A 9,581-nucleotide genomic window follows, 5' to 3' on the forward strand; every position below is an offset into this window, starting at 1 on the left:
GGAAATTAAGAATCAGACACTGAACCGAGTGAGTCACCCAGGTGTTCCTCACATTGGGGATTTTTAATCAACTTTTAAATGAATGTTTTTTTGAAAAGTTTTTCACAATTTCTGGTTCCTAGATCAACTGGTTTCAGTAAATAAATCATAGTACCCTAAATATAATCCTTGAAAGTCAGATTAAAGGACATAAAAATTTGAAAACTGGTAGGGGAAGAATTCACCACAAGTTAATGAAATGGATGTAATTTAGTTGAAAGGAACAAAACAATTTCAAATTGAAAATTACTATTCTATGGTAATCCTTCTGGAGTTCATATTGAATGTGACTTTCTAAAGGCAGGATTATTGGATTTTTATTCATATTACTATTTGGCCCCTTTATAGAGGAGTGAAAATTTTATGTAACTCTAATACCATGAAATATATTTTGGAAAATATGTGTATAATTTTTTATTACTGCAGCTATTTCTAGTGAAAAATATCCTTTGGTTAGGGAATGAGAAATATCATAACTATGTGCACTTTTTTTTGGCTCATAAAACTAAGCGAGTCTAATAGATTAAAATTTACCTAAGTCACAACTGTCTGATTAGTGGCATCTTTCTTGCAATAGGATCACAAAGGATATTTTCATCTCTTTCAATTCAGCAGTCAGGACGAGGTCCTCTAATAGAAGGCTCAATTGCTCTTTAGTCCTACCACTTTTAGTAGTATTTATTTTTAACTTCATTTTGTGTTAAGTGAAGGAAAGTAGGTATGGGTCTTTATAGGTGCAGAGGAGGAAAATGAGAAAGCTTGGGTGTCCCTTCACTCCAAGGAGCGAACCATCAGACCCAACCCTTTGACTTGCCATTTAGGTATATAAATAAGAGAATGATCATCTTTCAGGAAACACCATCACTTCTTTGCTTAAAAATGTTGCAGTATTATGGGGCACCTGGGTGGCTCAGTCGGTTGAGTGTCCGACTTTGGCTCAGGTCATGATCTCATGGTTTGTGAGTTTGAGCCCCGCATCAGACTTGCTGCTCTCAGTTTAGAGCCCACTTTGGATCTTCTGTACCCATCTCTCTGCACCTCCCCCTGCTCTCTCTCTCTCAAAAATAAATGAACATTAAAAAAAATCTTTTAAATGTTGCAGAATTTCTCATTGCCTATATCAAAAGTTCTTAAACTACTGAGTACCTGATTTACCTACAGGGCTTGTGGAATCATGGATGGCTTAGCCTGCCCCATAGTTTCTAATTCGTAGGTCTGGGTTGGGGAGCATACACTGAGAATCCTGGCCAAAGACAGAGACTAAAATTCTTCTTATTCCCTAAAAGGCCCATCATAATCTGAAGGCAGCAGAGGTCACTTGGGTTCTGGAATCAAAACCCTTGGGTTCAAAGTTCTGCCACTTGCTCACTATGTGATTATGATCAAATTATTTCATCTATAAAATTGAGCTACTAATAATATTTCTATCTTTGGTTTGTTATGAATATTATATGACATAGTTCATTGTAATATGCTAAAAACAATGTGTCCTGTGGTAGGTTCGAGATGAATGTGAACTATCATCATCATCATCATCATCATCATCATCATCATCATCATCTTTCCAATTTTTTTTTAGTTGTATATCTTGGTTCTAATCATATCAGACTTATTCTAAACCATAGTTACATCATAGTTTTTACATCTTTGGAATGTCTTCAAATGTCCAGTTTCTCAGTATGGTTCCTATCCTTTTCTTATATCGTTCTTATCTTCAGCTCATCTTCATTCTTGAGATTTCAGCTTTTATGTTACTTTTCTAGGGAAGCACAGACCACATGCCCACTAGTTACTTAGTAAATATCTGCTAAATACATGAATGAATCGTGACTCATGCTGCTCTTTGGGGCTCTAGCCTGGGCTCACAGAGAAAACTTTGTGGAGAGATCTTGCCCCTTAACTGGAAAAATGTGTCAAGACTGAATATTTTTGTTTTTGTTGTTGTTGTTGTCATCGTTGTTGTTGTTGTTGCTGCTGTTCCACCCTGAGGACAGAACTGAGTAACAAATGATAGCTACAACCTTTGATGAAGTTCTGAATATCAGAGGAATATGACAGGTCATATTGTGTAACATAGGGATTTCAACTTCTTTTATATTTAGACATGCCATTCTACTATGGCAAGGCAAAAAGAATTCGGAAGCATATGCCAACATAGTGTTGTCAAGAGTATGGTGATTTTGTAGAGCCAACATAGCACAGTAGTTAAAAGCATGGATACAGAAATACACAATGAGTTACTTTCTCATGACTTTAAGATCCTTACCTTTCTGAGACCAGATTATTTCCCTGTAAAATGAGCATAATAGTATTACCAAAAACAGTTTTTACAATTGAGATAAAATATGTAAAGCACTTAGTACTTATTTTTTAGAATGAAAGGAGATAGATTTTGGCCATTCATGCTTTATGAAATGACAATTATGTTTTCCTTCTCATGCAGAGTCAGTTGAAGGCTAATAGTATATCTAACTCTGCATTGACTTGATGTAATAAAGGAGAAATAATTTCAGCATTTAATTGTGGGGGGTGGAAATGGAAAGGATGACCAAATGATGGACAAACCAAATTAGTAATGTGATGTGAAGGCAATCCCCATAAAATCCCCGCTCAGAATTATTTGGGGAATCTCTAAACATAAAGCATATAGGATAACTTCAGGGTTTAATTAGTGGAGAATTTGGGCTGATTTGTCTTTACTGAACTAGTGTAACATTCTATAATACTGTGTCCACATTTACCTATACTGCAGGGTACTTTCTGCTAGTATACTTTCATATATTCAGCTTTCTGCTAGTATACTTTCATATAGGATCAGATAGTCAGATGGGTCAGATAACTTCTAAGGATTAAGCAGGGAAAATTCCAGCGATGCCAAAATACTTGGAAGCACATGTGGGCTTCTCTGACTCACTTCTCTCCAGGCTGTACTAGCAGCCTTTTCACACACCACCATCATTGAGCTTATTGTATCAAATGGTAATTGCTCATTCAGTTGTCATCTTTGTCCCCCAAACCCACCACTTTAGTTGGTAGAACCAAATTGAAGGAACTAAAAACCATTTAAGAATCAGAGTATATGGATCAACATTCACTGACAAAGTCATGCATATAGAGTTTTCACAGTGTATGCACAGACTAAGTTAGTTCTTGATGCTACCCAATAATTTAAGAAGGCAACAGTGGTGACCAGATGGAATTCTAAATAATCACATCTCCAAAATACCACTGAGGTGGAAGTCACTCTTATTCCTTAGCAATAGTCATCTAATAGTCTCAGCAGAGAACCCTTCACAAATTCTTTAAATTCTAGGCCTTAGACCTCTTTTCAGAAGGGAACCTGAAATTGCATGATGGGGGTCCAGCCACCAATATAGTTTCTTTAGATGCTTTACCTTGTCTTCACTGAAACTTGGCATAAAGTGATATCCTTAGTAGTAGAAATGTATGATTTGAAGAAGAGACACAAATTCAGCTTCTTGCTTTTTAAGCCTGGGAGAAAACAAGTTGTTTTATCCATTTGGGGTTAGTAAGAGGAACCAAACCATACAGGGAATTTAGTGTTCTCTGTTAAGTTGTAGTTACTGGGAATTCCTTCCTTTAGACCACAAAGGGGACTATTAAAGACAGACCTTTTTTGCCTTTCAAGTTAATGTGACTTCTCTTTAAAATAAATTAAAATTTATGTCACAGTATGCTTCTTCAAGTTTCCTCCTCCTCCAAATACATTCTCTACACAAACTCAAATGGATTAATATTTTATATCTAATTAAAAATAACTGCAAAAGAGTATCATATCATGTCACAGTGGACATACATCAACAATGTATTTCAACTTGATCTCTAGGGAAGAAAGATCTCAAATTCCATGCATTAATATTTAATAAGTCTGTGAATCTTTCAATCACAAGATTCAGAAAGAAGCATAGGTACACACAAAAATAAGAAAACAAATAAAATGAAATTCTGTATTACTGACAAAGCCACAGAATGCTTATTATTCTTTCCATGTATCTACACAAACTAAACATGTAATTGAAAAAGGAAAAATATGATTCAGTTATTTTACCCATATAACATTGAGCATTTTTAAATGTGTTCCTCCATCAAAGAGACTGAAGTTTATAGATATTTAAATATAGCAATATCGTATAAAAGTTGTGTAAGAGAATTATTTCTATTGTTATAAATAAGATAATTTATTTTCCAAAATTATTTATGAAGGAGATGACCAACGAATGCCCAGTGATAATACAAAAGTAACTCATCACTTGTTTGGGGAGAAATGTATGTTTTCCAACTTGTAGCTTGAAATATATATACAACTTACAAATTTGAAATAGCGTATATTTAATGCCTAGAAATACCACCAGGAAAAGGATAAGGTAGGAGTAGATTTCAGATAAATAGAACAAAAAACATAGGAAATTAACATTCTAGACATGGCAGCCTCAAAGATAGTTTTGATTTACCAAGCACGATTGAGCCTATTTCTATTTGGCAGAATCTTGGAAATAAGGGATAGGTAGACTTAGTTTTTATGGGCTTTCATCTTGATCTGGACAATAAAGCTGCTTGGTGAAACCCCCAGAGAAAAAACCAATAGGGTTTCTTTTGGAGGATGTGGAAAGGCCTCCAGGAGAGCTTAAGAGATAAACTCCACTGTCCTCTCCAAGCCTGACATGTATGATATTTTGTATAAATTGACATCCAGACTCAGTTGAAATGCCATGGTTTTAATAAAGAAAGCTTGGATTCTGGTTTATTTCACAGGATAGCAATCCTATTCATGTCCTAGAATTCATGTAATGAAATACAGAAATGAATTCAGTCTAAAATTCTGGAATTTGTCTAATGAAATACAGAAATGAATGCAGTCTAAAAAGCCTAAATTCAAGTGTAACTGAATTCATTTCTATAAAATGAAGATGATATCGAGAGAAACCAGTAATCCTTATAAAGCTTCGCAAAAGGTTGACATTCAATCAACAAAAATTATGTCTTTGTTTACTCGTATTCTCATCATTAGGAAATTTTCCAAAGACTGGAATGTCTGCAGCTTGCTTTGCAGACTACATTTCACTGAAGAGTATAAACTGTGGATCAAATTCTCTCTTAGAACACTTCTGCTTTAATTCAATGGGAATTAATTTAATTTAATTAATTCAAATATCCTGTATCTGTACAAATTAACTTATGCTCTCAGTATGTGGTTATTGGTTCAAATGTTAGTTATGAGATAGTTTGTCTGTTAGGTGTTTTATTGTCTTGTACTTATAAGCATAATGATGTAGACTTTCAGAAAAGGGTGTCAAGTAAAAGTATCCCAAGGTATTTAAACAAAGGAATACTTACAGGGTAGCATCATAGCTTTGATAATAGTAGTTATATTTGATTTGATTGTTATATATATATATATTTTTTTAAGTATTTGAGTAATATCTGTGCCAGAATGTAACATGAAATGGCAAAAGCTTAAGTCCATATTTCTACATGAACACACACCAGCTATAAATTAGAAGAAATATTGTCTCTTCAAAATGGACTACTGTGTTTATCAGTTTACAGAAAAGGTAACATAGAATAGCTCCCAGGGGTTTAGAAAGGCAGCTATATATAGAACAACAACAAAAACAGAAAGAAAATGGTTTATCCTTTTACTTAAGAATTATTGTCTAGGGGTGCCTGGGTGGCTCAGTTTTGGCTCAGACCATGATCTCACAGTTTGTGAGTTTGAGCCCCATGTTGGGCTCTGTGCTGACAGCTCGGAGCCTGGAACCTGCTTTAGATTCTGTGTCTCCCTCTCTCTGCCCCTCCCAGGCTCACACTCTGTCTCTCTCTCTCAAAAATAAACATTAAAAAATTAAAAAAAAAAAGAATTATTTTCTAGTTGGTATCAAATTGCATAGTTGCATTCATGTCAAACAAAGGCCTTCCCCCGCAGATTAACTTTCCATGGTCAAGAACTGACAAAATAGAATATAAACCACAGACAATTGGTTTGCTTCGGAGAATAAGGAGAAGGAGAGACGAGCAAAGAGAGGATACTACTGTTTAGAAAAAAAGAAAGAAAGAAAGAAAGAAAGAAAGAAAGAAAGAAAGAAAGAAAGAAAGAAAAAAAAAAAAAACCAAGTCTTCTTAAGTGACTGAGTTTTTCACTATTGGGTGTTATAAACGCTAGGCAGGGATGATGTTGGTGATGATGATTGTATTTTAATGTTTTGAAAGGCATTTTGTTGGCAACATTAATTCCTGAAAACTATTTGCCAAATCTATTGAAAGTCATTTCGGCCGAATCATTTTTTAAGTATACTGGTATTTCCCGTCTAACTTTTGGGCAGATGGGGGTTCCATGCGGACTGGGGAGTCCAGGACTGGGGAGTAGCTATGGCTTCTGTGCAAGAATGGTGAATTTCCAGAGAGTGAAGAAAGTGGTGTGGGGGACCAAAAGCTTTCACTGTACTGAAGAAAAGAATTCTAGTACTGTATTTGTCAGAAAAGATAGAAAGACATCCCAGCTATATGCTTTTAATCATTTTAACTGGCAGCAGTCAAAATTTCAATAAAATAAATCTTAAAAAATACCGTTTATACAACAGATTTAAGTGACCTTGAATGTTTTTTAAACTACAATTTATCATGAACAAACCCATACTGGTTTCATATGCGATGCATTAATCATCAACCGTATAAAATAAGCTACATAATAAAATTAAATTAAATCTCAATTTACCAAAACATTAACATGCTAACAACTTTGTTAAGTCACAGTGTAAAAACGAAATGAATAAAACACTAGAATCACTATACCAAACAATATAATTGAAGTTAAAACGCTGTTTTCTGTGGTTCTTTTAGAGAAAATAACAAGTTGTTTACTTTAATGCAGTGACATTTTATTTTGTGATTAATTTTAAAATAACATTGTAAAAACTACAAACTCATTTTAATTTGACAAGCATTTGGTAATTAATTTTCAAACAATGCTATGGGAACCCAGAAAGCACTTTTCCTTTGACATGTATTTTATAATTTATTTTAAAACAATGCTGCACAAATCTGCAAAGGCATAATTCATTTGGGAGTTCATTAATTATGCAAATGAGTTGCAATTAACAAATCTGTTCCAAGGATGGCATTTGCATAATAATGAACTTCATGTTTGTGACATTATTTAATAAGATACCTTTGTGCATTTTTAAACAAAACACTCCTGTGACTACTATATGATGAGATGTGGTGGAAAATGGACATCTACTCAATGGGATTCAGAACTGTATCCAGAAAAGTGTTGTTAAAATAAACAGAATTGTATATAATTCACGTGATAAATATGGATATTTTGTTTAAAGCACAGGGGTTTTGATTACTCTCAGCTGCCCTAAATAGCATAAGACTTTAATTTATATTTATAAAGACCAATACACAAGCAAGCCTAAAGCAAGATAAAACAGGCAAAACTATAAACTTCAATTTAATATTTCAAATGAAGGGAGGTCGTATACCATACACACGAGTCCTAAGATATGTGCCTTTCAATGGGAAGAAAAAAGTAACACTGAGTCTAAAGACCCCTCCTTTCTCAGGGGTTATGGTGGGATGACTACGGAACTCAAATGACATTCATTTATCCAATCAGTATCACTTATTGAGCATCCACCATGGCCAGACTGTCCTCAAGTTAAGACAAATAAAAAGAAGAACAAGATGTATGTCTACCTGCAAGTGGCATGAAGCCTAATGAGGGACACAGACCTATAAACCCTAAACTTCAGTGAAAGTTATCTTAGAGAAACGCAAGGTGTTATAGGAGTACCGAAGATGAGAATAACAAACTCAGTTCGGTGGAATTCAGGAGGTTCTCAAAGATAAAAAGGGGCCAAAATGTTCCGAAGGATGGGAAGAAGTTCGCCAGTGGGTAAGACGGTCAGAGTATTTGAGAAAAAAGGAAACCAAATGTATAGAGTCATGGACTCGTGAGTGATGGAGTTGTGTTCAAGACAATATTAAGAAGGTCACTGTGACTTGAAGCAGAGGATGTGAGTTGGGGAATAAGGGCCTTTGGAGCAAGACTGTCAAGAGTCTTAGAGAGCTACTTTGAAATTTTAAAAAGATGAGAACACTGTTAAGGTAGGTGGGCTGGGAAGGGGCAGAACAATGGGCCGTTTTCTCTGCAGCTAATCAGTAGAGAGTATCTTGAATGACCTGTGAGGTATGTTTTGAATATAGGATAAGATCAGATGAGTTTGTAAGCCAAGTATTTGCCATCCCAAATCAATGTAACTCTGTAATGACCGTAGGATTTTATGATTCTACCGTATGTTTTTCCTAACTACTTGTTCTTTAGTTGTGCTTTTAGCCTTTCCAGTCACGTTTCAATTTGATGCCAAAGATCCCTTTGAATTCAAATTACTCCATGCCCCAATACACCACCTTTCTGCAGCGAAAGCATATTCCAAACCCAGCCTTATCTACCTACCCTCCACCTGAGTAAAGTCTGTCCAGACTTCAAAACTATATCCTCCTGGCTTGGAAATTTAAGTAAATAAGTAACAATGAATAATACTGCAAAAGTCAGTAGCCCAACCAGTCAAGCAAATTGGTAGGACCTGTAGAACTACATGGTATGCCTTGCTATGCTCTGTTTCAGAATATCATGGTAGAAAGAATAATTAAAAGAAAGAAAAAGAAACATCTTGACACTAAAATTTAACAGCCCTATTTCAACTCGGAGGCAGGTTTTGTTTTTATTTTGTTTAGTTTATTATCTTTTGTTTGTATTCAGCATAAAGATATCTGCCTTCAGGGTGCCTAGGTGGCTCAGTTGGTTAAGGCTCTGACTTGATTTTGGCTCAGGTCATGGCCTCCTGGTTGCTGAGTTTGAGCCCTGCATTGAGTTCCTCTGGGACAGCACAGCTCAGAGCCTGCTTGAGCTTGTCTCTCTCTCCCTCTCTCTGTCCCTTCCCTGTGCACCCTCTCTCTAAACATAAATAAATAAACATTTTTAAAAAGCAGCCTAACATTAAAAAAAAAGATATCCTTTTTCTTCAGCTTCAGTTTTTTTAGTAAGCGTTTTTTTTTTTTTTTTTTTGGTCTTTCATGGAATGTTTCTGCTGACAGTGAGTCTTGTCACTTGTCCCACAAAAGCAAAAAGGAGAGGTGAACGTTTACTGCTTGTCGGTCAGCCAGAACCCCTTCTCCATTCTTCTCATTCTTTCCTTTGGGGAATTCTCTTTTCCCCACTGTGTGCAGTCCTACTCGAGCGGAAAAACTAACTGCTTTCCCTTCTGTTTCTTCCACTAGATTCCATTAGGCCCTGAAATAAATTTAGTCAATAAAACTCCCTATTCTGAAGCTTTGAATATTGGTCAGGGTGTAGCAAAGGCAGAAGAAATGGTGGAATTTTATTTCCTTCTGTGGCAGATGGTCGAGGGACCTGCTTATTCCAGACCTGGGTGGAGCTTTCCCACAGCCTTCGTAAAATACACTTTGTGCCGTCATTACTGACAAACTCTATCGGCAGCAACATGGAATCACAAAAT

This window comes from Herpailurus yagouaroundi, unplaced genomic scaffold (assembly GCF_014898765.1).
Source record: "Herpailurus yagouaroundi ecotype Mexico unplaced genomic scaffold, PumYag 140, whole genome shotgun sequence".
NCBI lineage: Eukaryota > Metazoa > Chordata > Mammalia > Carnivora > Felidae > Herpailurus > Herpailurus yagouaroundi.